This window comes from Alligator mississippiensis, chromosome 2, assembly GCF_030867095.1.
Source record: "Alligator mississippiensis isolate rAllMis1 chromosome 2, rAllMis1, whole genome shotgun sequence".
Taxonomy (NCBI): Eukaryota; Metazoa; Chordata; order Crocodylia; family Alligatoridae; genus Alligator; species Alligator mississippiensis.
In genome coordinates, this window is record NC_081825.1 from 167,306,127 (window position 1) to 167,333,760 (window position 27,634).

At 44.7% G+C, this 27,634-nt stretch overlaps 1 protein-coding gene across 2 annotated transcripts in view; it reads right to left on the minus strand.

Annotated features, from left to right (window-relative positions):
- Positions 1-27,634, minus strand: part of NPFFR2 (neuropeptide FF receptor 2) — a 64,033-nt gene that overhangs the window by 21,993 nt on the left and 14,406 nt on the right. For both annotated transcript variants that reach the window (XM_019493496.2, XM_019493497.2), the window contains exons 2-3: positions 2,376-2,798; positions 589-687 (exon numbers count right to left, since the gene is read on the minus strand). The gene's annotated coding sequence lies outside the window, so the exon portion shown is untranslated. The remainder of the gene's footprint in view (positions 1-588; positions 688-2,375; positions 2,799-27,634) is intronic.

The following is a 27,634-nucleotide window of genomic DNA, read 5'->3' on the forward strand; positions in this document are numbered from 1 at the left end:
GACTTGGCTGATTACGGTATAATCTTACTCCACTGCTTGCCTGAGTAAGATAACTACTCCCATGGAAATGCTGGAAGTTGGCTTCCAGTCCTGATTTATATAAAAAGCTGTATTTGATTTCATTTTGGTATAAAACAAGTTAAAATTACAAGGTTGCAGGTCTACAGATGTTACTGAGTCTGGATGGATTGCTGCTGAGCTGCAGAGGAGCTCATCTTAAAAAAAAGTAAACAAAATGCCAAGGACTGACACAGCACGTGCTAGCAACATGATATCATTGATTTTCTTGAGGGGTAAACAAAGCAGAGGAATGCAACTCTGCCTTAAGCCATTCATTGCTTTTCAGAATAAATGTGATTGTGTAACAACAATGTAAGAAATTTCACTCAGACCAACTGTGCAGAAGGGTCAGCACAAGGCATGTGCAATGGCTAAATTCTGCAACCTATTATGAAGACTTCAAACACCACTAATTCAAGCTTTTCTCTCTGCAGCAAAGAGAATTATAAAAGTACTTTTTATTTTAGTGGATTTCCTATGTAATCACATGACCGTAGGAGCTGGCACTTTAAAAAGAGCATCACTTACTATGAAGCTGAAAACAATACAGCAGTGCACAGGTCCTTCTTCTAAGGGTTGGATTTCAGTCTATGCAGTATTGCCCAGTTTGTATGGTGCCCACATGGTCTGTGTGTAAAGGGGAAGCAGATACAGAAGATATCATAACATTGCAGAGATAAGACACTTGGGCTAGGGACAGATATTATACATAAACTGGTTTAAATGATCAGAAACTGGCTTAAACCTGTAAGAGAACAGACATTCAGTACACATAAACCACTTTCAAAATGATCAAAACTGGTTTGAGAGAAACTTGGTTGAATGTTTTATCAACCTTAACTGATTTGGCTCAAACCGGTTTATGCCATGTCTGTCCCAGACCCCTTGCTGGTTTAAGATAAACAAGACAACCCCAGCATCCCGGCATGCTCTCTGGGCTGGGTGGGGCTCTCTGCTCCACAGCAAGCCTTGCCCCTTTCCTCTGCTCTCTAGCTGGACCAGGGACCAATCCTAGTGGAGACACCGGTGGGCATGGCCCCAGTAAGGCAAAGTGAGCAGGGAGGGGGTTAATTCTTCCCTCCTTCCCCTCTTCCCCCACTGCAGCTGAGGTCTTCTTGTCTGCTGGGGAGCAGTGGGAAGGGGGCTGCTGTGGTGGCCCCTGGAGTTGCCAGATCCCAGCCGCAGGGAAGAGACTGAGGGAGGAATTAAGCCTTCTCCCTGCCCCCTTCGCCTTAACAGTGCCATGCTGAGTTGGCTGTCCAGCAGGGTTGGGAGGGAGGCTGGCTTGGGGCTTTTCCAGCACCCTACAGACTCTGAAAGCCAAACTCCCTGCCAGCCCCATCTGAGATAAACGTTGCTCTTTCTGAAGAAAGTAGTTCATAATCCACATTGGGACTGCTTTGCACTTTGTTGTCCTCATTGACACCAGTGAACATGCTGCCATTTTGACAAGATAAGGTTTAAACACCTACATTGTACTGCAGCAAACAACTGCACAGTGGGTAAAGCAACTGAGAATTTGGCCCCATCAATAAAAATGCTAAACTCTACCCTCCTTATGAGGATTATTGATGTTTTTGGGAACACTGCATTCTTGCCAGTCAATGAGAAAAATAAATGACTACGGCTAAAGTAATTTAAAAAAATCACAGGAAGACAAACATATACATTTACTGGACAGTCTTCCATGCAAATATATATCTTTCTGTTCACATATGTACACCAGATTCCTCCTCTTTTTTGTCAATGATTAATCCAAAAGCAGTTTGCAACATTATCAAATATGTCTGTTGTCCAAAACTCCTCTCTATAATAAGCTTTTGGAATAATTTTTGGTCCATAGCTTTTTTGTGAACAGTTGGTTACAGTTAGAATCCAAGCTGTTTTTTATTGGACACACAAGACATGGTTCATCATGGAGCTAAAACAGTTTCACACTCTTGTTACTCTGCTGGAACCAATGGAGTCACAGCAAGGGAAACAGCAGCAAGCAGCACAGACACTACAGTATATTTGTGTTCCCTGAGAGGATGAGTTCATAGCCCAAGAATCAGCTTTCCGAGGCAAATAAATATTCATGACTTCACATTGTAAATTCACTTTTTGCAAACCTACATTCTACCGCATTGCCTTAAAATCTAATCTTTATCAAAAACAGCTGACTGTAAACTTATTTACTAGAATAGTTGTGGAACGTGAAACTGGAAAAGAAAAGCAGAAAAGAGATTTTAAAAAAGATCCCAGTAATGCTGTATTTATTCGTATGCCATACACATCTTTTCCACAAAAATCAGCCCTCCAAAATTGGGACTCACGTGTTAAGCAGAGAAACTGATATTTCTTTGCTGGAATAGAAGCATGGAGATGCTGTGCTCTACTGGCTGCCAAAATAGCTTCCACTTCTTTCTGGCCCAACAGGCAGCAAAAGTGTCTAGCATTAACTGTCTCGTAGCCACTGCTACATAGCAATAGTTTTTAGCTGAAGAGTGAGCTGAACGAGCCAGTCAGCTGGCTGAGGGTAAATGAAGGTAAGTGAACTGGAGACTCAGGCATGGCAATGGAAAAATATTTTTTCTTCCTACATTCTTCCTTCTAAAAAGAGTGCCTGTTATATTTGGGGCCCTGTGAGATGCAAAAAAAATAAAATAAAATAAAAAATAAAAATAGTATTCATGTAGCTGTTTTCTCCTCATTCAAACCAACTGACCAATCCACCATTGCGAGATACTTCTTCATTCCTAGTTAGAAATGAAAACAAAGAATTATGAGAGACAAATGACATATGAAGGTAGGACTAGAAGAGACTTTCTGGGACACTGAATCCAATCCCCTGCTATTGCAGGCAATCATGTCATGTAATCCTTATAGAAAACTTATTTATGGAAGGGCGAAGATTCACCTTCTCTTCTACTATATCAGTGCACTGTTCACTTTCACTAAATTCTACTATCTTGCTGTTAAGACTTTGTGTTAGTTTTCAAAACCCACTGAGGCAGACAGCTTGAACCAGATCAAGTGTGATTTGTCTTGCTCTGGTCCAATTGGCCAGCTGAGGATTTTTAGTGGAAGCAGAATCCCCAGGTAGTGTGTAGCCAGTTCAGCCAAGCCAACAACGTATCTTCAGAGCCTACTTTACGGCATAAGCAACATAGGGAAGATATAGCCAGTCCTGTTGTGCTTTGATGACCCTCACCAGACAGTAGCCTCTTGATGCTTGCTACAGGTAGACATGGAATACAGTAACCCACAGGTTATTTTTACTTATGCAAGGGACCAGTCCAGCCCCAGTAATCAGGATTATAACAACGTGTCCAGCCACTTTTGTTTCCCCTCCCCTCAGTACCTGCACAGAGCATAGTTCACCAAGGTACAGGGCTCTTTGACTTTGTACTTGTCAGTAGAGAACCTCATATATCTTTCACGTCATAAAATGATAAATTGCAATCATAACAGAAGTTCCATAGAGGATCATTTAAATCAAAACCCATTTGGATACCTTTGAAGGTCATGCAATTCTTGTGTTCTGTTGCTAAGATTAATTTGGTGGCATAGCTATTACCCTTAAGGTTAACAGGAATAACAATATGAACGCAACTGCTAGGAGGATACTGTGTTCTAGACAGATTTCCATTATGTTAAAGCTGAAAGAAGAGAGAACTGGCTTGAAGCAGAAATAAAAGAATCTTTCATGTATTGACAAGGTACTTGCTAGCTAAAACAAACAAGAATAAGTTATCTCTAGAAGCCTAAAAAGCAGAGGTATAAGTCACTTGAGGCAGTGGAAAATATAACAAGATAGATAAATACTACAAAATAATAGATAAAAGTGACTGAATTTGAAACAGACACTTTCATGAGCCACGCAGGTCTCTCACTTGTCCACATCTTGGCTTAAATATCAGGTACCTGACTGAGGGATGAGTGGAAGATGCAGTCCCATGATGGCCACTGGAGGCTGCTCTGGACCTGGTTTAAAGAAACTAGGTTGCCTGTCTATGTTCTGTATCATATGAGTTGCAGGAATACCTGACCTGTGTTGGATTCCTGCTCCCAACTCTCAGCCTGACCTCAGACCATCAGAAACCCCTGTACCCCACCCTGAGCACAGACTCCTCTCCCCTAGCTAGACCCAAGCAGAGGAGACAGTGTGGCCCACTCACAGTCATCCCAGTCCTCTACCATCCATAGAGATCATAGCCACACATTTACCATGCAGTCCCCTGATGTAATCCCAGAAAGCACCCTCCTACCTACCTACCCCACCATTGTAACTTTGACCATCCCTTTAATGCTGGAGCACTCCTGAACCTGTATCTACCTGTATCCCAGAGATCAGCCCTCCAAGCTATCCTCCTGAGTCCCCATTGATTCAAGCACCCCAAAATCTATTCTCCTAAAATAGCAGTTCCAGGAACCCAGCAACACTCAATCCCTAGTCCATATCTGCTACATAGCTTCACACTTGCCCACCTGCTCCAGCTTCAGAGATCCCAGTTTCTGAGTAGCAGGCTCCAAACCTCTTAACAACCTGTCAGCAGATAACCTCAGCCCTCTGATATTGCATCCCAGTGTTTGCAAATTTTAAATATCAGATCTATTCTAACTATGCAAGATTTTCCAAGCAGGGCCTACTTTCACCATTTAAGCTGAAGCCACATAACATCATGCCATCCTTAAAAGTGGTATACTGATACAAAGAAATTTTCTATGCCATGTAATCCCCATGAGTGGTAAGAGGCAGGTGTAAAAAACAATTATTTGGGGATCTGGTGTCATACATGGATGCATCAAGACTTCCAAAATATGCATGCTAGCATAACTGTTTATAGTTTATATTTGCAGAGTGGGGAAAGCAGGTAATAAATTTATTCTGGTCTTGTAATCCACTAGTATTTTGTAACCGAGGGAGACTGCAGAAGTGAGTTTTACTTTTAGAATACTTCTGTCATAGAATCACAGAAAATAAGGGTTGAAAGAGAACACAGGAGGTCATCTGGTCCAACCCCCTGCTCAAAGCAGGATCATCCCTACCTATATCATCCCTGTCAAGGCTTTATCTACCTCTTTTAAAATTTCTGAGGCTCTTTAAAACCTCTACAGATGGTGATTCCACAACCTCTCCATATAGCCTGTTCCAGTGCTTTATGACTTTCCTAGTAAGAATGTTTTTCATAATGTTTAACCTAAACTTCCCTTGCTGCAGCTTGAGACCATTGCTCCTTGTTCTGTCATCTGCCACCACTAAGAACAGTTCAGCATCATCCTCTATATAATCTTACGGTATTTGAAGGCTGTTATTAAATCCCCCCTCGGTCTTCACTTTTCCAGACTAAATAAGCCCAGTTCCCTCAGCTTCTCATCAGTCATGTTTTCCAATCATCTAGCCATTTTCACCTCTTCTCTGCTGGACTCTCTCCAATCTGTCTTTATCCTTTCTGTAGTGAGGAGCCCAAAACTGGACACAGTACTCCAGATGTGGCCTCACCAGTGTCAAATAGAGGGCAAGAATCACTTCCCTCAATCTACTGGCAACACTTCTACTAATGCAGCCCAGTACAGTTAGCCTTCCTGGCAAAAGGGTACACTGTTATCTCATATTCAGCTTCTTGTCCACTGTAACCCCTAGGTCAGGGGCAGGCGAAATACAGCCCATGGGCCAGTTCCAGCCCACCAGACCATTCTATCCAGCCTGCAGGGCCCCTAAAAATTTTAGAAACTTAATATTTATCTACCCCTGGTATGACAGGAGTCAGGGGCAATAGGACCCAGGGGGAGCTGGCGGAAGAACAAAACATCCACAGCAGCAAATCCAGCCTGCTCCCACCCCGCTTCTGCCCCTCCTCCTCCCACCCCTAGCCCCAGCCAGCTTCTACCTAGCCTCTCGCCTGGGACTGTTCCTGCCTCTCTGCACTGAGGGAAATACAGATAAGAAGGGGGGGAAAGGTAGGCAAGGGAAGACCATGGGCAATCTTCCCAGTCCTCAGGTCTGGCAGATAGTGCTTGCAGTTCCAGTGCAGCAGCTGGGAACCATGTGCTGACAGCTGGTGGGCAGGCAGCCAGGGAAATGGCTGCAGCAGGCAGGGGGAAGGGGCAGCGAGTGGGCACGTGGAGCACAGTGACAGCTGGGCAGGAGTGCAGGGCCTGCGCTGGGGCCAGCGCCAGAGGGGCTCTATGGAGCTGGGCCGGCTCCCTGCTCTCCCTGCTTGAGCAGCACAGCCTGGCTCCATTGAGCCCTTGCTGCCCCACTCTGAGCCCTACTGACGCTGGCCCCACTGCAACAGCAAGGGCCCTGCGTGCCCACTCGCTGTCCCTTCACCCCACCTGCTGCAGCCATTTCCCCAATCACACCCCCCCCCACCTGCCCACCATGCTCCAGCATCACATGGATCCCAGTTGCAGTGCCAGGACCACAGGACCAGCTGGGACACATATGAAGTCTTACTCTTTGTATATTGTGGCAGGTGTGGGGAGGGTGGGTATAGGTTTGTCAGTATGTGGGGTGTGAGCAAGGGTGTGTGTGTGTGTTGGATTTGTGGGAGGGTGGAGAGGTGTGGGTGTGTGGTGTGTGATATGTGGATGGGTATGGGCATTGGGGGCTGTGTGTGGGAGGAGGGTGGCTGGGGAAGGTTGTGGCTTGCTTGAAGGGGGAGGGTATAAAAGCTATTATACTATCACCTGTAGGTACACCAAACAAACGCATGTAAATCAGGACAAAAATATTTTTTGAAAAGAAATTAACGGATGTCGTAGTATCTGTTTGATTTTTAGAAAATAATTTGCTGTTTTTCTGGTTCAGAGATGGCAAAACCCCTTGCTGAAAGGAGTAATTCTGGGAGGGACTTCTGGTGACAAAGGTCAAGGGCTAGGTGGTGGGACCCAAGATGGTGACTAGGAGGCGGGGTACCTGTCAAGGGGTAGGGCTACCCATGCAGCCCTCAATGGCTTGCTAAAACTCAGTAAGCAGCCCTCTACCTGAAATAATTGCCCGTCCCTGCCCTAGGTCCTTTTCTGAAGGGATGCTGCTTAGCCAGTTGGTCCCCAGCCTGTAGTGGTGCATAGGATACTTCCGTCCTAAAAGCTGGACTTTGCACTTTTCCTTACTGAACTTCATGATATGTTTTGGTCCAATCCTCCAATTTATCTAGGCCTCTCAGAATCCTAGTTCTACCCTCCAGTGTATCTACTACTCCCCCCAGTTTGGTGTAATACTCAAAGTTGCTGAGGGTGTACTTTGTGCCATTTTCCAGATCACTGATGAAGATAGAGAAAAAAAAAACATCCCCAGGACTGACACCTGAGGCACTCCATTCAATATGTGCTGCCAACTAGACATCAAGCCATTGATTACGACCAATTTGAGCCCAGTGATCCAGACTGTTTTCTATCTTACAGTCCATTCATTCAACCCATACTTCCTAAGCTAGCTTGTCAGAATGTCATGGAAGACTGTAACAAAAAACTTAAAGTAAAGTTATATCACATCAACTGCTGTTCCTGCAACTACAGAGCCAGTTATCACATCATAGAAGTCAATCAGGTTGGCCAGGCATGACTTGTCATTAGTGAATCCATGCTGACTGTTCCTAATCACCTTTTCCTCCTCTAAGTGTTTAGAAATGTATTCCTTGAGGACCTTCTCCATGATCTTTTCAGAGGCTCAGGTGAGGCTACCTGGTCCGCAGTTCCCCAGGTCCTCCTTCTTCCCTTTCTTAAAGATGGATAATATATTTGCCCTTTTCCAATTGTCTGGGACCTCACCTGATCACTATGAGTTTTCAAAAATAATGGCCAGAGGCTCTGCAGGAACACTGGCCAACTCCCTCAACACCCTCAGTTGCATGGCATCTGGCCCCATGGACTTCCATAGGTCCAACTTTTTAAATAATCCCCAACCTGTTCTTTTGCCACTGCTGGCTGCTCACCTCTTCCCCAAATTGTGCTGCCAGGTGCAGCAGTCTGGGAGCTGACCTTGCTTGTGAAGACTGAGGTAAAAATGGCATTGAGAATTTCAGTCTTTTCTGAATCATCTGTCACTAAGTTGCCTCCCCCATTCAGTAAAGGTCCCACACTTCCCTGATCTTCCTCTTGCTGCTGACGTATTTGTAGAAACCCTTTCTGTTAACCTCCAGGTTTCTTGCTTGCTGCAACTCCAATTATGCTTTTGCCTTCCTGATTTCATTCCTGCATGCCCAACCAATACACTTATACTCCTTAGTTGTTTGTCCAATTTTCCACTTTTTATATGCTTCCTTTTGGTGTTTTAGCTTACTGAAGATTTCCTGGTAAGCCAAGTTGGTCTTCTGCCATGCTTGCTATTCTTCCTACCTATCAGGATACTTTGTTCCTATGCCCTCAGTAAGGTTTCTTTAAAGTAAAATCAGCTCTCTTGGACTCCTCTCCCCTTCAGAATGGACTTCCAGGGATTCCTGCCCATCAGTTCCCCAAGTTTGTCAAAGTCTGCTTTTCTGTAGTCCAGGGTCCTTGCTCTGCTGCTCTCCTTCCTTCCTTTCCCAGGATCCTGAACTCTGTCATCTCATGGTCACTGCTGCCCAAGTTACCATCCACTACTACATTCCCCACCAATTCTTCCCTGTTTGTCAGCAACAGATCAAAAAAAGCACAACTCATATACCTGGCCTCTCCAACACTCTCCAAAAACTACTTGGATTGCCTGTGCACTGTTTTATTGCCCCCTCAGTAGATGTTAGATAATTTAAGTCCCACATGAAAACCAGGGCCTGTGACTGGGAAATTTTCACTAGCTGTTTGAAGAAATCCTCATATACCTCATCCTCCTGGTCTGGTGGTCTATAGCAGACACTTCCCATGACATCACCCCTATTGCTCTCCTCTCTGACCCTAAGCCAGAAACTTTCAACAGACCTATCTCCAGTTTCATACTGTATTTCTGAGCAATCATGTAGCAGTTTAACATAAAGAGCAACTCCTTCTCTTCTTCCCATCTGTCCTTCTTTAATAGTTTATAGCCATTGTAACAGACAGCCCAGGGCTCTCTGTTACTTAGAGGGAAAGCATCCCAGCCAGAGAACTCTGCAGGCAGGCAGGGTGCCACAGCTGCAGGTCACCAGGGCAACTGAGTAATTAGCCAGCACCTGCAGGTGGTCAGATGACCAGATGCAAGCAGGGGAGCATATAAACTCAGGGCTGGGGTTAACAAGGTAGTCTCTCCCTAGCTGCCACCAGGGAAGGAGCTTCTGTCCAGAGGACATGCTTTTCTGCCTGTTGGCTTTGATTGAGTGGTGGCCGGGTGCAAGTCCAGCTGCTGCTCAGTCGGGGCTGCAGGAGTCCGGGACAGTGGAGGAGGAGGAGCGGCAGCAGTGCAGAGGGTCTGGAGCTGTGATGGCGGCCAGCACTTCCAAAGCAATTCCAGAACCAAAACTGAGAAGGGGAATAAGAGAGAAGAAGCAGCAAAACAAAGAGAAAGAACTTGATCATGAGAAATTGGAGTGGACGCAGGAGAATGAAGGGATGGAGGGAGAATGGAAGGTTGTTGGAGGGAAGCAGAAGGCGGCACAGCCAGCCACAGGAAAATTGCTGGAGGTGGAGGCAGGGGGGAAGATCCTGCAGCAAGAAAGGAGTAGTGGAGAGAGGACGAAGGAGCTGGGCCAAGGAGGGCCCCGAAAGAAGATGACAGCAGGAGGAATGCCCATCAGGACTATGCCCTTTGGGGAGAGAATGACCCCCACAGAAGGATAAAATTGCAGGTGAAAGTCACTCTGAAGAAAGAGGGCTTGTGGGGAACCACAGCACTGGGCAGAAGTGAGTTTATGGAAAGAGTCCTCTTTGAGGACCTGGAAGTGAATCCAGATGATGTTAGTGTTGTTGTAGCATACAACAACTTCAAGATGTGGACTGTGACTTCCTGGAGAAGAGAGGGCTATGAAGCCCTCTGGAGAAGGTATGCATAAATTGCGGACCAAGAAGAGATAAGGGGACTGTTGTTCAAGGCAGGGGAGAAAGCAAGGGAAAGGGTGGTGTTTCTGAAAATGTTTTCTGATATGTTGAAACCGGCGGACATAGAAAGATGGGTAGAGAGATGTACAAAGACAGTACTATACATGGAGAGGGATAAATATCAAATCTGGATGGGGGCGTGGAGAGCCAGAGTGGTGATGGCAGAGGAGGGAAACAGGGGAAGGAAGCAGGGTAAAGCACTTGCCCTCTGTGACTCAAGTGGGGCCCCGTAGACAATATGTTACGTATTTCATGCAGCCAAAGCTGTGCAGCAATTTGTGGAGCACTTTGCTGCCTTTGGCAAATACACAGTGTGTTACTGGTGAAGGGGGAGAGGGCACATAGCAGCAAACTGCAAGGAGGAATTCAGTTGTAATATCTTTGGGGGGAAAAGGGGCATCATACGCAAATCGGGCCAGGCAAAGACATTTGGAATATGGGGGTTCGGAAGTGGGAGGGAAAGATGAGGAGGAAGACAAGGGGATGGAAGTTTACATGGTGGAGGAAACTCTGCAGGGGGAGGGAGGAGATGTAACTGAAGCGGCTAGTGCAATGGTATGGGGGGGGGGGTGGAAGAGAGGAGGAAGCTGCACCAGCACAGGAGGAGGGAACGAGTGATCAATTAAGGGGGGGGGGGGTGATAGACACAGCAGCAGCGGGGCAGGGAGGGGAAGGTTCGCAAACTGAAACTGGGAAGGGGGAAGGAGAGAAGGCACCAGAGGTGGCACAGATGGAAGTGAGCAAAGAGAAAGTGAAAGAGGTTTCATTGGGGAAAAGGAAAAAAAAACTGCCTGACTAGGGGGCAGAGGAAAAAGGCGGGGGTAGATGATGGAGAAAAAAGAAAAGAAGGGGTGAGGGAAGAGGGGGAGATGCTGAGGGAAAAGGAAAGGAGTGGGGAATCATTAAGAGCTAGGAGTGGGGAGAGGGGAGGGCTTTTTGAGCCCAAGAGTCATAAAGATGTTAGCAAACATGACAGGGATATGGAAGAGAGGCATGTGCTCTCCTGCAGGGTCTACTATGAGTGGAAGCATAAAAGAAGGGTGGGTCTACTCTTGTAACATACATCATGGCTTTGACCATTGCATGTCGGATATTAGTTTTGAAGATGTAATGTATGGATTGGTAGAAAGGGAAAAGGAATGGGAAATGCAGATGATGTTAATGTGTATTAAAACAGTGACCTGGAAAGTGTGGTGTCTACTTGCTATGAAGGGGTTATGTTTTTTTTGTAAAGGAAAGCCTGCAACTCGCATACTCAGAATATACAAAGGGAGTGCAAGCACTAGTGTGGGGAAGGCAATGAATATATGGGCACAAATAAATTGGAATCTGTTTTTTGAACCTGGTAGTATTAGATGAAAAGGATGAATGTAGAAAAATGGAGAAAGAAACCGATAAAAAAAGAAATGAAGATGTACAAGTTGAATATCTAGTATGGAGTGACAAATAAGGAACAGATGAAATACGTTATGTTTATGTGATATATTGGGAGATCTGGATTGCATTATAGATGGAATCTGATGTAAAAGACGTAAGATATTTTGGTTATAAATAGAGTTTCAAATGCTGTCTTTAAGGTGTATATATGTATGACCTATGTAGAGAGGGTAAATAAGAAGTAATGTAATTGTATGGGGGGGGATTGATATCAGTTATCAAGAAGAAAATATGCACAGTTAATGTTTATGCAGATGTATGATTTGTGTTTATTTTAAATTTAATTAAAAAAAAAAAAATTCTGTCCAGGATTCTGGGTTAGTGAGGGTTTTACACTCTTGCAGTGGTGGAAGGCTGCTACATGTTGGTATTTACGTTATAGCCCAGGGGCTTGTATTTATGTTATGTTTATACTGGTGGTTTGTGAATAAGGCTTTGGGGAGGTGGAGGCCTCATTAGTATCTGGGGAAGCACTTGACTGCTTTGAGCCCTGCCAGGGGCTGGCTCAGAGCTTGAAGATTTAGTGAGCCACAGAGGGGCCAGGGGCCCAGGGCCTAGAAAAGAGAGGGGCAGCTAGTGCCTTGAAGCCAGTGGGACTAGGCTAGAAGGCCTAGCTACATTAAAGAGGCAGAGGCTGAGGCCTCAACAGACGGAATATATTGATAACACCTGTGAGGCATGCAGCATGGTAAAGGGGCATTTCGGAGTCACGCAATTAGCCCGTAAGTCTTTGAGTGCCCTACCGGGCACAGTTGATTGCAGAGGACCAGCCAGGGGGCGAGTACAACTGGAGCTGAGCAACGATCCATGGGCAGCTTCCCTTTATATTCATATATAATCTATTAAGGTGTGGCAGGAGAGATGAGGGGAGCTCCCTTGCAATGAAGCAAAGCATGGTCACAAAGCCACCGGGGGCATCACAGCCATCCCGGGACCCCAATTTACTACACCCATCTATGACAGTACTCCAGTCATGCAAGCTCTTACCAAGTCACTATTATTCCAATCACCTCATAGTTCCATGAAATGCAAGGAGTTCCAGTTCTTCCTGTTTGTTTTCCAGGCTCAGTGCACGTACATACATTTGAGGTAACTAGACATTGATCTGCTTTCTCAGGAAGAACGAGAAGGCCTCTCCTGTTGCCTCCTCCTGCTTGTGCTTCCTCCACGTCCCATCAGGCAGAAATATATATCCCCAAGGGCATCCAGAGAATACACAGGGAAACCTGATGGATTCTCTGAGATACCCTGAGAAGGGTCCACAACATCCTAAATTTAGCACAGGGAATCAAGGAAACTCCTATCAAGACACTATCACGAACTCAGACCAAAAGTAGGAAAATAGATACTTGACAGCTGAGGATGTGGGATTAGAATTTTTTAAAAGTTTGATATTCACTAGTTATGACTGGATCTGTGGGGAAGGAGTTATATGCATAGACATACTGTCTACTCTTCATGAATTCAATAGAAGTATGCAGATGAGACGATAAGGATGAGTACTTAAGAATTGCTTTAGTAGTTAATATTTGTCTAAGGATCAAGGAGCTTTGGATGGCTTAGCCCGTAGAAAGCCTAGGAAATGCAAGCTGACAGGCTGGCTTGCAGCAAATTTGGCTTGGTCAGAATCAGAAGCTGCTTTCTAGACAGTAAAACAAACTAGGGTAAATTTATAGATTCTTGTTTTATTCCATATCTCTGCCCATCTCAACATATGTCTACTAATTTTTCTGACTTTTCTTATTTAGGTAATAAAACTTTCTGCTATTTCTTAAAACGTCCTTATTGTCTGTGGTAAATATGATTTCTTCTTTTTTTTTTTTTTTTTTTTCCTCTCCTCCAAAGCATTTAGCTATACAGGCTGGCCTCTTCTATTGGAGTGGGGATCTGTAATTTCTCACACAAGCCAGACAACTGATGCAAAGCTTTAAGATGGCAAAATCTGTGCTGGAGCTGAGGTGCCAGGACAAGGATTTAGCCCCTGTAGTACATCTCGGCTTGTTTTTAGTAGCCAAGCAGCTGATTGTGGACAGGGGTTTGAGACACTTCTGGAGGCAAATGAGCACCCTGCTGTGTCACAGATAGAAGTTACCTTGTTTAGAAGTGTAGGATTTAGGGGGAAAATAAAAGAGTCTGCTGCATATGACAACTGTGAAAACTTGGACAGTGTCTCTTGCACAAAAATGCAAGTCAGTGGCTGGGGCAAGACTTGGTTGAGGTAACAAGATGCCACAAGAAAAATCAAACTTCGCTGATGCCTTGCAACCCATTAGGCATAAGAGTGGAGTGCTCGTCGTACCCAATACCAGATCCATGCCATAAGATAATAACAGTCCTCAACCTTCTACCACACCTGAGAATTGATGGTTAAAAATATTGGCAGAGACCTAACACAGTCATTGCATAAATGTAACAAGACTCGCAAGTCAGAATACCTTTCTGTAGTAGAAGCCTACAAACTACATCTACATATCAATTGAGTTAAGTGTCGCTAAAGAAAACAAAATAAATAAAATATCCATTTTAAAAAAAAGCCTGTAACAGACAAGAATAAGCCAAGGTGCACTGAAAACATGACGGTAAATATATCCTCAGTAACAGATTTTAATCAAAGAGGAACATAATTTCCCAAACCAAACCTCCAATATCTGTCTAAAGTTTTATGCACATCGGTCTACTAACTTCATTTAACCCAAAATGAACTCACCCTTATTGTTCCCAGTGGCCTTTGATCCCCATCTTGCATTTGCAGAATAGGTGGTCAGTCTCTAAATGCTTATTGTGCTAAACCAATGTGTATTCTCCTGAAACTCACACCTCTCATTATCCAATGGTCTCTGATCTTCACTATCTCCATGAGCCATTTGATGCACCTATTTATCTGGCTCCATTGTTAAAACAACTACTGAAAAATAGTATTCTGTGATCAACTTCCTAAAGGTATCTCATTCAATCAATACTCATCCTATTTGGTTCCAAACTGATCAAAAGCTTGCAAACTTCACAAACAGGATACAATTGCCTTGCCTGCTTTTTCCAACTTTGATTAACCAGCTCTCAAGAAGGAATGCTTTGAAGCTATACAATTAAAACAATATAAAGAGCAATATAGAACTGCCAGCAAGGTGTGTGTGGTCCAGGAAAGACCCAGGAAGCCATACTATACCAACCAGCCAAAAGCGAAGGATCCAGACTGTGAGGCTGTACAAAAACTGTTTCTTGCCTGCATGAGGACAGAGTCTCCTGCAGCTAATACAAGGACTGTGTGGTAATATAGCTCACTTTATATTAGGAAAGAGTCTTCTTCTGTCATTTAGTTTTGTAACTTATTAGTCATTATTAAAGCAAGACTTTCTGCTATTTATCAACCGAGTGTTGTGTCAATTCATAAAGCATTACATCTGAAATTTGGTTTCCAGTTGCAACAGGATTGATTTTTTTTCTTAAAAGGAAAACTGACCTAATACCTTAATGAGTTCTAATATCAGGGTCTTCAGAGTCAGGCTCTCTGAGAGAGGGGAAAGAGTGTTACTCTAATCTCAATATGGGCTCTGGACCTTCTCCATCCCCTTGGAAGAGGCTAAGGTCAGAGTTTGCTATTTGACCAAGGAAGCTTTCTTCTCCTTACGGTAGCTAATTTTAGTGTGCTTAACTGAATTTTCCAAATGTTAACCATGTGAACCAGCTTTACTTCTAATTCTTTTATCTCTTGATTTGAGTTGAATTGTGGGTGTCTTAACTTTTCTTGCACATCAAAAGAAAAAGAACCCTACAGGCTTGAAGCAGTGATGATAGATAATAGAATTTAAGGCCTATAACACACACTTTGTCATAATCAAAGGATAAACAGAATTGTCCTATTCCAGAGAACTGTATAGCAAAAGCTACCTCAGGTGACATGCACAGGGAATCACCAAAAGGACCAATATATAGACCATGGGCAACTGGTGCCACCTGAGTCAGGGTGGGCACATGCCCCACAGTGGCCAGTCAGTGACCAGGGGGGGATCCCCCACGGCAGACTGGGAAGCATAAGCAGGGCTCCCTAAAGCAGCCGCGGCAGTCCCAAAAGTGCCAGCGGTGCTTCACCTGGTGCCCCCACTCCCCAGCCGGTGCTCGCAGGGAGGGCACTGGCGCTCCCACCTGCCTCCCCTGCCTGTTGCCTAAGCATGGAGCACTGGTTATAAGGGGGTGCACCAGCGCGCTCAGGGGGTGCACATGCACCTCCGTGCACCCCCCTAATGTCGCCACTGATATAGACTTGGGTTGAAAGGTGGCTAGAGGTCAGAAGTTCTACTGTTCTGGGGTCTGAAAATGGTGCAATGTGATTTGCATTTGTGAGTAACAGAAATTACATCCGAACAATACAGGGAACAATTTAATTCCTTTTTCTTTTTCTGTTTTTTAGTAGTCAAGCTGAAAGTACCACTAGGTTTCCCATGTTGTTGAGCACTGCAATAAATCCCTAGGAAGAATTAACAAAACATAATTCAGGAGATGAGGATGCTTAGTAGGCCAGTAGACTACCTATTCTTGGTTAAAACTTAGGTTCCATCCTAACATACAGAACTTTTCAGGAAATCAGTTAAGCTGTCTGCTCTGTTCTCAGCCCAAACCTGCTACACCTAAATTAGCAGGTTTGGTCTAGACTAGGAAAGCAGGGCAGGGATACTGCAGGTCTGGTTTGAAAGACTTTGGTAGAATGGCAGAGAAATTTGTCTAGATACAACACAACCTGTATATACATGTATAAGAAAGTAATTCTATTAGTATTAATAAATGAGAGTTAGGAACATGCATTTATTAAGGAAAAAAGACCCAAATACTTAGCTCAGGTTAGGGCTATTAAATCCTTCTTTTCATAAGTACAAACTTCTAAGATGAATAAAAGTCAGTTACTAAAGTTAAATCTTCCTGAAACTGAGCCTAGAGTACTTTCAAGCTAGGGGCAAATTTTAGGATTTTTTTTCTGAATTCAGAATGCTTGGTTTTATCTATTTGGGTCCTTTTTTGTAACAGCATGAAATAAAAAGACCATCTCAATTATTTTTTCTGAAGCAATGACAAAATGATGATTTGAAAAATGGGTGAAACGATGCCTGCATCAGAATAGGGCATCACAGTTATTTTTAATAGCAATTCTTTGTGCTCTTAGCACAAGCCAGGATTAGTGGAATCAAACTGCCTGATAGGCAGAAGAAGAAATGGTATTTTCTCAGTTGAGTGGTGGAAAGTATACGCAGCCAGTCATTGCATTGATGAACAAGAACTTCAGAGTCTAGTGCTGTTAATTGCAGCTATTCTGATCTTTTATGCCTAGACTTGTCATCATTGCATCTGGGCATGTTATGCAAGTAAAAATATATACCTACATTTTAAAATAAATGAATACAAGTCTATTCAAGCTCAGATCAGAATAAGTAAGAGTAACCTTTTTGGTCAATGACATTCTAAAGAGTTATTTTTAAGATGTTTTCATTTGCTGCATCTCAGCAGACTTTGAATTAAAATCTTATTACAGATAGTGAGTTACATATTATAAAAGTAGAGAGCAAAGCATACGGAAAACTTTTCAGAAATTCAGAAACACTTAGGGTTTGTTTGGGTTGGGTTTTTTTTGGTAAGACATGTCACACCATCATTATATAAGAGCTAAAGTGGACCAGCAGTTGGAATCCTGCCTTGGATCAAGACTAATGAGAGCCTTCAGGTGAGGTTAGTTTGTGTACTGCTGATTTGCCTTTGAAGCCCAGTGTGTGTGTTCTTTTTGTCACAAAGCTCATTTATTGCTGAAAATCCCAGTGAAGCAAATTTAGCCTCATTGCCAAGAATAAAATGTGCTAACAAGCTTCTCTGTCTTCAGAGGCATATTCAGAAGTGGTGTAGTGGTGTGGCCTCATCCTCTTTTCCAACCATGCTGCTATAGCAGCAGCTGGGGATTTAAGCCTTGAAGAAAGTAAATATTCTCCCCTTCCCCTCCCCTCCATGCTCAAAGGCATGTGCCCTCTCCTTCCAAGTAGGGGTGAAGGGAGCTTCTGCCTACTCCAGCTGGATTGTATGGGGCTGTGCTCAACCCCAGACAGTGGCAGCAGCAGCAGTGGGCAGGTACATGTCCATTCTCTGCCTGCTCCCTGCCAGCCCAGGAGCAGAAGCAGGCACAGGGAGAGGGAACATGCCCCTGGCCACTGTCCCTGCTGTCACAGTCCTTCCAGCACAGCTAGAATGGGCAGGAGCTCCTCTCACCCCTAGGACAGCACCTTGCTGGGGCAGGCAAGAGATGTGGAGGGGGGGAAATGGGAGGAGAGGTGATGAGGAGGGGATGTGCCTCTGAGAACAGAGGGGAGCAAGGGGGAGGGCTACTTATCTTCCTTGGAACATAGTTCCTTGGCTGATGCTCCTGCTGTTGCCTGCCCTGGTGGGGAAGGAGCCTGAGAACACCAGTTGCTGAAACTGCTCCCCCTTTGTAAGATCCTGGAGCTGTTTCTGTCTGCCTGGATATGGTTTCTCACAACTGGAAAAATAAAATCCCAGCAGAAAGGAAAACTGTCTATCCTTAAAATAATGGCTGACAGTCGTTATAAAAATGCCTCATGGACTCCCCTTCTCTGATTGCATTCACTTGTCATCTCTAAGATGGGCCATGGGGAAGGATTCTCTCTCTCACTAGATCTGGCCACTGACATTTCATCTCACCCCAATCCATCCATTCTATCCTTGTCCGGGATACTTGTTCCAAAAACAGGCCGCCAATGGAAGTGATCTTTGAGGCCATAGAACCTGAAAGTACTTCTGCTTCACCATGCATGGTGCCTCTACAGATCCTCATCATTTGACTCCAAAACATTACCTTTCCTCTTCTCCCTTTCCAGGCTGCCTTGCCCATTGTTTGGGATTCCCTAATCTCTCTCAATTCAGAGGAAGCAGAAGACACCATCATCAACACACATTTGTTCCTCTGGAGGATCCAGAAAAATACACCTCAGAATGCAACCTCTCCTCGCCTCTGTGAGGCAGCCCACTGAATGTTTGGACTATGAAATTCCCTATTTGAGAACAATTCTCCCAACAGCCAAAGCACTGGGCCTCTGTCCATCACAACAGAGGGAAACTGTACTATGAGACTGCTGCCCACCATCTCATAAATGCTTTATGACTGCAGCACATATGAAAGCCCTGCAGGTCAGGAGGAACTACTACCCCAACACTGGAAGATAATTTTTTTTTACAGTTCATTATAAGTAGAAATTATCCTTGCCCCTTTCCCCTGAGTCATACTAAAAGTTGCCCAACAGTGACACTGAGAAGACAGCACATCTGAAATATGTGCTCAACTGACAACAGCTCTAGACACTGAACGAGCAGTTTCCATCACCACCAGATATCCCTCCCCACCCCACCATGTGCTCTTGTAGTGATTACAAGACCTGCGAGTAAAAGGCTATCTCGTAGCACTGATATAATCCAAAGATACCTAATGAATTGGTGCTTCATTTAAATATTTACCAGGAGATCATTTTTAATGGAAAAATTTCTTGGTAAATATTGGCTATGTCACTGTAATTCTGCAGTAAGTATTTCAATAACCAATAACAACCAAAGCTGTTATTGGACATGTGCAAAACTAAGATTTGAATTGTAACGTACTGTTGTTTTGAGGTTCTGCTTCACCTAAAAAGCTCCTTACAATTTACTTTCAAGGATTAAAAGTACATTTTATTCACATAAAAAATGGTGAAAAAGTTTTACCCAAACTTTCTATAGATATTAATGTCTATTCTCAGTGCAACCAGGGAGATGTTCACCTGGAAAATATAATTTCTAAGACAGCAGTGAGCATAAGTAAATAGGGCTATAATGAAGCCATTGACTTTCTTCTGTTTGATATAACGTTGACTATGACATTCGCTGTAGAAGAAAATCTGAAGCAGCTCAAAACAGGTATAATTTACCTGTATATGAATAGGCCTTACAAATGAAAAGTACAGTTCTAAAATCTGCGAAGAAAGCTTTGACTAGCCTCTCAAAACTTATTTAGCAATCAAGGCAGCCAAGCACAGGGAGGTGCCCAAGAGACCAATGAGGGCAGGACAGGGTTAGAGTGGCCACTAAGGGGTGCTATGCCTGTTCTCTGAGGTGGATCCTGTCACAGAGCCCCACTGAGCAAGTCCCCACCCTCTGTGACTACTGTTTAGGTGCAAGCTCTCCAGACCCCCTCCTGCCATGCTGCCCTGCCCCAGAGACCCTGGGCACTGCACCAGCAATTGTGGGGGGAGGTATGTGGCAACTAGACAAGACAGGAGTCTGTGGGCTGCACGTGAGCCCCTCATAGAGTAGATGAGGCCTGCAGACCACCAGCTGGACAACCCCAATCTAGTCCATCCCTGTGTCCAAAGGCAAGATTACCTGCACCTAAATCATTACTGAGAGACATTGGTCTAACTACCTATAGCTGAGTAAAACTTCATTCTACCAATGCAGCAATCTCTTATCAATTATTTATGAATCCCAAGGTGCCAAGGCAGCCAGTTTTCTTTTGGTGTGTTGACTGCTAGCAACAAGTTTCACAAGTAAGAATTTCAACTCTGAAATTCCTAATTTCAGAAAGGGACATTCCAGTCAGAATGTAAGCTTATTTTATTTCATTCTTTTTCATTTCTCTTCATTTTTTTACCCCAAAATTTGGGGTAAAGTGTCCACATCTGAGGATAGGCTGGTGATCCAGGCCAACCCTGACAGACTTAGAAAATGGGTGGATGTAAACCTGATGATGTTCAACACTGAAAAATGCAAGGTACTCCACCTTGGAAAAAAACCCGCAGCACGCTTATCGGCTCAGCAGTGCTAAGTTTGCTAGCACCCTGGCCAAAAGGGACTTGGGGTTCATGACTGACCAGAAGACGAACGTGAGCCACCAATGCAATGTCACATCTGGTAAAGTGAGCAAAACTCTGGCTTGCATCCATAGATGCTTTTCAAGCAGATCTCAGGATGTCATCCTCCCGCTGTACTCGGCCTTGGTGAAGCCACAGCTGGAGTGCTGCATCCAATTCTGGCCTCCACAATTTAAAAATGATGTGGAAAAGCTTGAGAGAGTCCAGAGGAGAGCCATGCACATGATCAGAGGGCAGGAGAACAGGCCTTACCCTGAGAGTCTGAGAGCTATGGGACTCTTCAGCCTGCAAAAGCACGGACTCAGGGAAAACTTAGTGGCTGTCTTTAAGTATAAGGGGTGTACATCAGGATCCGGGGGAACACTTGTTCACCAGAGTGCCCCAAGGGATGACAAGGTCAAACAGTCAAACTCCTCCAAGACTGTTTTAGGCTGGACATAAGGAAAAACTTCTTTACTGTCTGAGCCCCCAGGGCCTGGAACAGACACCCTCCAGAGGTGGTGCAAGCACCTACTCTGGACTCTTAAGAAACATTTGGATGTTTATCTTGCTGGAATCCTTTGATCCCAGCTGACTTCCTGCCCCTCAGGTGGGGGGCTGGACTCAATGATCTTCTGAGGTCCCTTTCAGCCCGAATGTCTATGAAATCTATGAAAACTATGAAATTAAAATTTAATTTGATGTTTCAACTATTTCCCATGATCAGGTTGCATGGTAGATGGGAAAGGAACAAAGGGGCCATAAATACAAATGGCAAACAAGGGGGTGGAAATTGAATGGGTTCTTGGTTATAACTTGCAATGAAAAATACATGTAATTGTTTCATTAACAGATACATCAGCAGAAAAAAAAATCATAATCAATTCTCTGTATGCTGAACACAAATCTGTTACATTATTATGCTAGTATTAAAAAAAAAAAGAACTGATTATATTATTTATATATATTACTTGAGAGACAATTTATAAATGGAGTTGTCCAGCCCACTAGATAGCACTAGCCCTTGGCTTGACACTTAGTCTGAGATCTTAGCCTTAATCTATTACAGCCTAGGACACGGTTGGTCCAGAAGCCAAATTAGCAGGCAAGCCTAAAACCAGGCTCAAAGGAAACAGTCAAACCTCAGGAGCCCAGAGACCTGTGAGCACTAACAACAAGGATGAACACCAGGGCTGTGTGACTTCCCATCTCTGGTGCAAGATCCGGCAGGGAATGGAGAGTCAGCCCAGCTGGGCTGACTCCCTATCTCCCACGCTACATTGCACTAGATCCCCATCTCCCACGCTAGACTCCCAACCCCCAACCCAATCTAGCACGGGGGATGGGAAATCAGCCCAGCTGTTTCGAATCAAAATGAAATTAGGTACGAAATGCTGTTCCGTCCAAACCTCGAAACTCAAGACGAAACGGAATGGTGCCATTTCGCACAGCCCTAATGAACACAGTTTGACTGCTAAGTCCCACTGGCAGAAGTTGCCACAAATACCAGAGAGCAGCTCCTAGCAACCAACCCAGACACAGCTGAAAAGGCCAGTCAATTCAGCCATTGTGACACTGGAAGCTGTAGAAGACTGATTCAGCCAGTAATAAGCAGGGCTCTGGATTTTCCATTCACAATGGAAAAACAAGGTAAAACCTAGATTTTCTCATTTTAAGGAAAAAAACCCAATTTTCTCCTTTAAAGGAGAAAAGCACAGGAAATGGTGGGTTTTCCCCTTGCAGGCCAGCAAAGTTCCAGCCTGCAAGAGGCTGGGGGAAGCAGGCAGAGGGTGGTCAGGCAGAGAGCGCTATCTGCATATATATGCACATGTATGCATGCACATGGCCACCAGGCAGCCTGGAGAGTAGCTCCCACAGATAAGTCTGGCAGGGCAGGGGGCGGCGGGCTAGAATTCTGACACCATAGTGAGGGACAGAAAGAGGGAGTTCGGCAGGGCTGGGGCTGCTGCCCAGCTCGGGCAGTGCATGGGACTTGGGGCCCAGGGCCAGAATGCGTGTCCATAGGGCCCAGGCAGGGAGTGGGACAGGGCCATGGGTAACTCGTCTAGGGGGTTGGGGCAGGACCATCTCCCCACTGATGTGCGCACCCCTGAGGAGGGCATACGCCCCCCAGACTGGGGGGGGGAGGGGGAAAGACGCAGGCTCCCTGCCCTGTTGTCCTCTCCCTGGGGCCTCTGTAGCCCATTGGGTTGGACACGGTACAGCAGGGCAGAGCACAGCAGAGAAACTCAGTGCTACCACTGGGAGCCCTGTGCCACCCTGGTGAGGCATCCCCCTGCCCTCCCAGCAACAGCAGGGGTGGTGGTCAGGATTTATGCCCTTCACTGCTGCTGGCCAGACAAGGGGAGACTTGCCATGGCACTACAGGGCTCCCAGCAGCAGCAATGAGCTTCCCCACCCAGGCCCACTGTGCCCTGCTGCATCAGGTCCTGTGGGGTGGCTGTGGAATGAAATGCACCAGTAGGGCCAGGGGGTTGTGCATGGGGAAATCGGGGGCACCGGCAGGATTGGAGATCTATGGTTGTGGAGTTAGGGGCACAAGCAGTGGGCCAGGGAGCTATGGGTGTTGAGTGAGGGGCACCAGCAGGACTGTGGGTAGAGAGCGACAGGCAACGGCATCAGCACATCAGGGCTGCTCAGCGCCACAAAGCAGCGAGGAGGGATAGCCAATGGAGCTGCATTCTGGTGAGTGAAGGGGTCAGGGGGAGCTCTGAGTTTCCATAATAAAAAACCCAAAATAAAAACACCAAAATTTATAGGTATTTAGAAATTATTTTATTGTAATGATTGAGGCCCTGGCAAGCTTCCAAAATGCTTTAAAATTGTAAATATATCAATAAAACATTGTGCTCAACTGATACCTATTATTTACATATTAGTGTTGTTCAATTTTAATCATGGAAAATGCTGACTTTGGGGTTTTTAGTCAGAGAATTTGCATTGTTTTCCCTTTATATCAGAGAATTTGCTATTTTTAAAACAGAGAAAACCAGGATCCCTGGTAATAAGGCATCCTTGAGACCTTGATATGGGGTTAAAATTATGGTAACCCAAGGGCTAAGTTACACGTTACACACTTAGACTATACTAAGGGCACTGAAATATGAGCATCTACATGTTAAAGCTCCTTAACTCATGCTAAGTGTCCTCTGAGGATCTTGAAGTTATGCCACTTCAGGCAAAAGGTAACACTGAGCAGTGGTACCTACCTCATGTTAGGGTAAATTTAGTCAGCAACATGGAGATAAAACAAATGATTTTCAGTCCTCCAGCATCCCAGGATGTACCACTCCCAGCCCTCTTTCCCTCTCAACCAAAGCAGGGATAAAGCCCAGATGCCCTGGCTCCTAGCCGTGGCCGTGCTTACCAGTCCTCTAGTGGCTAGTCAGAGCTGTATAGGCAAGAAATGGTATTAACCTTTAACTTGTGACTGCTCATAACACCATCTAACTAACAGCACTCTGCATTCAACACTTGGCCTAAACAGGTTTAGTATGGTTTAAGTGTAACTTTGTAACTTCACTGTAACACTTTCCAGTATAAGGATCATATTTTCCATTCCTTATTACATCACCAAACTATTTTGGCTCAAAATTTTCCATGTCAGGTAGTTGCCTCTGGTTGTTTCAATATTTTTGAACGTGGCCAGGGGAAAGATGTGGTGTTCTGGACATACTAAAAAAATTCTTATAGTCATTCCATTAAAAATAGCAGTTCCCAACACTTTTTATGTTTGCAAGCCCCATTTCTATTGTGGGTAGTTTTGTATGATCCCATACATGCAGTTCCCACAGTTCATGTACCTGCAATCAGTTGTGTGGAGGACTTAAGATTTACCTTAGCTGCTCCATTCTAGTTGTCTTTGTGCTTATTCTTATCCTGCAAAAGGGATGTCAATCATATGGCCTATGGGCTTATTGCAGACTGGACCCACCCAACTTTGCAGTTTGGACTGGGACTGTAGGGCTTGCTTCCATTGCTTCTGGAACCTCTGTAGAGGCAGCATTAAATTCCCATGGTTTTCACTTGGCTCTGGAACCAATGGATGCTCACCTCCCCCAGAATATATATCCACCACTGAAATCAGGGCTTTTCGTTGTCCCTGATGATTAAAATATGGGCATGGGAGAGAAGTGTTCATGGGGAAGGAAGGAAAGTGGCAGTAGCATTAACTCCCTGGGTTCTCAAGCTCCACCAAAATAGCAGCTCCAGCAGTCATGCCACTGCTGACAGTCATGAGTTGCCTGGCCCACAGGAAGTCTTGTGGTCCAGATCCAGCCCATGGGAAAGTTGTGCAGATAGTTTTAAAGTTTATAACATCTACCTGGTGTGAATATCCTCCTCAGAGCCATTACTTTTTATTGTACAAACTGGAACTTTCCAAAAGAGATTATGACTTACTAAAACAAAGTCATGAAAATGTTGACACAGTCATAGCTATAATGGAAGCAGCAGTGAAAAGTATCAGGCATGGTTTCTTTGGCCTGTGCCTGTAACATGCACATGAGAAGAGACTTTGGGACCTGAAGAAAAGCCCAGTGACTGAATACTAGTGGTCCACAGTTGACTTTTGTGGCCTTTGGATCAGGCCCTTGGGGTACCTATACACATGCCGGATGTCTGCTCTGACATGTGACAATTAGCAGGTATGGGAGCAGACTTGATTAATCAAGTCTGCTGGAGCATGCTAATTAGCATGCTCCAAAAGCCTCCACATCATGTCTGTTCAGCATCTTTGTGCTCAGAAGTAAAAGATTCTAGACCATGGGACTGACAAGCTTTTGGGCTAGGGACAGACATTCAAAAAGCCCGAGCCCGAATTGATTCAATCTTTGCAGGTTAGTCTAACCTGGCTAGACTAAACCGGTTTGTAACCATACAGATGATCCAGAAATGCTGGCACATGCCTGCAGCAGCTCAAGCTAGAAGCTGTGGGGGCACTAAAGTAGCCCTCCATCCCTTTCTCAAGTGCTGAGCTGAGGGAGGGGTGTGTGGCCAGGCCCTGGCAGAATGCTCCAATTAGGGAGGGGCGCCCCCCCCCCTTGATAACAAAGCATTTATCAGCTTTGTTATCAGCATTTAATACCCCATCAGAAAACGAAGCCCCTCTCATTAGTTCAAGCTCTTCTTGGAATGTTCCTTTCCTTTGGAAAAAGTTGTTTAAGGAGGGACATTACCAGCTACCTTTTGATTAGCTCCAAAAAGGACACAGTCCTGTCTGCCTTTGTCCCATGTGGCACAGCATGGACCATAGTTGGCATGTGATATGCTAGCTAATGCTGAGAGGTGTCTGTGTAAGACAGAGAGGAGGGGGGAATCCAGGCAGATACCTGCAGTCTCTGTTGGAGTCCCAGCCACAGAGCAGAGGGGAGGGGCCAGCTCTGCTATAGAGCAGAGAGCCTAGCCCAGAGAGCATACTGCAATGCTGGGGGAGTCTGGTTTAACTTAAACCAGGAAGGGGTCTGGGACAGACATTGCAGAAACTGGTTTGACCCAAATCAGTTAAGCCTGATATTACATTCAACCAGGTTTATCTTAAAGCTGTTTCAGCCATTTTCAGACTGGTTTATGTACAATGAACATCCATTCTGTTACAGGATTAAAGCAGTTTCTGATCACTTAAACTGATTTACGTGTAATGTCTGTCCCTAGCCTTAGGGATGCTAAGCCAAAACAACACAGCTTGATCTGAAGCTGGCTGGTGCTTCTAACTTAGCTGCCATTTCCCATTACCCCAAATCATGTATGACCTGACCACCACTGAATGCTGCACAATCCCTCTGCTGCCAAAATGTTGCCAATATCCAGGCCTTGTGGTCTGGATGAAGTTGCTTAGTAGGCCACATCTGGCTCACAGGTTGTTGACACCTGCTCTAGATAAAAGTCCTGCCATCAGAAGAAGGGCTGCAGAATAACCCGAACCAAGGGGAATAGAACTATTTCCACTGCCTGATTCAATGAGCACAGAGGAGACATTCCACATGTCCTTACAAGTCTCTCCATGCTATGGAACAGACAAATGCAAAAAAGCAAGTGAATTCCTAAATCTTCAAACCTCAGCAAAGGAGAATAAATCAGGTATGGATCCATTTTTCTAAGAAAGCACATAGGCATGCATTGAACACTTGTCCTCTTGGGACTCTGCTTGTAATTTCTGCAGCAGCTTGGAGAACAGCTCCAATTTATGACTACCCTTTGCCCTTTAATTACTTTCTAATTCAGTGAGGAAAAATGCCCTCAGCAGTGCCCTACATGCTGTGTATGAAGCTAAAGAGCCTCAACTAAAGTTTCCTGCAGTGTCTTGAGGCCATTCTACAAATAATGGCTGTGTGCATTGTGTTCTAATGGCTACAGACCTCTGTCAGAACAATGTAAGCTGCTCACAGCCCACACCTGGGAAGCACTCTTGGCAATAAGTGGTTTGGACTTAAAACCTATTAAGCAATTATTTGTGAGCCTTCAGGGTATGTACACCCTGAATACCCACTGGTGTGTGGAAATGGATGACAACAATTCCAAAATTATGTCTTTCTATCTTTATAGACATTTGGGTATTTTGATTTAATTTGATTGACTGCAGAACGAAGGGGCAAATATACTTGGGCATTAGAAGGACTGTAAGAACTAGACAATAAAGCAGAGCAAAATGTATCAGTACTAGTTCAGAAGAGAGACAGAATGGAAATAGTGTATCAGGCCCTAACCATATGCATCATTTTTTCCCCACTTTGCAGAGGGCATTTAAAAACATTTTGCCAATATGTAAGTTTGTGTGGAAAGAGATGAATTCTAAGGATCCCCCAGCTATGACAGAGAGAACATGGAAGGAACAGTATGCCCTGTGGCTTTCAGCCTTCCTCCACCACAGGTCTACCAGATTCCCTCCATGGGATTCTTGTTCTGTGATATGAAGCAGGACTGGCCAATTCACTACCAAGACGAGAAGACAAACAAAGACAGTCACTGCAGATTTGGCCTGCAGCAACTAGTGCTGGTTCCTCTTCTGTACTGTAGGATCCTCCCCTGCTGTCTGGGATTGACCCAAAAGGACTCCAGGCAGGGGTTTGGGGTGAAAATTCATCAAATCCAAAATAATTCAAACAAAGCTTTTCTGAGTTCCACAAAACATCATTTTCCAAAAGAAGTTGTTTTGTCAATAAATTTCTAATAAACTGTAATTAAGATACTTAAAAATATAGTTGACAACATTTTCTTTCATAGCAAAATGATATTTCTTGGACATATAGTAACCCAGATCTGGATTGTCGTTT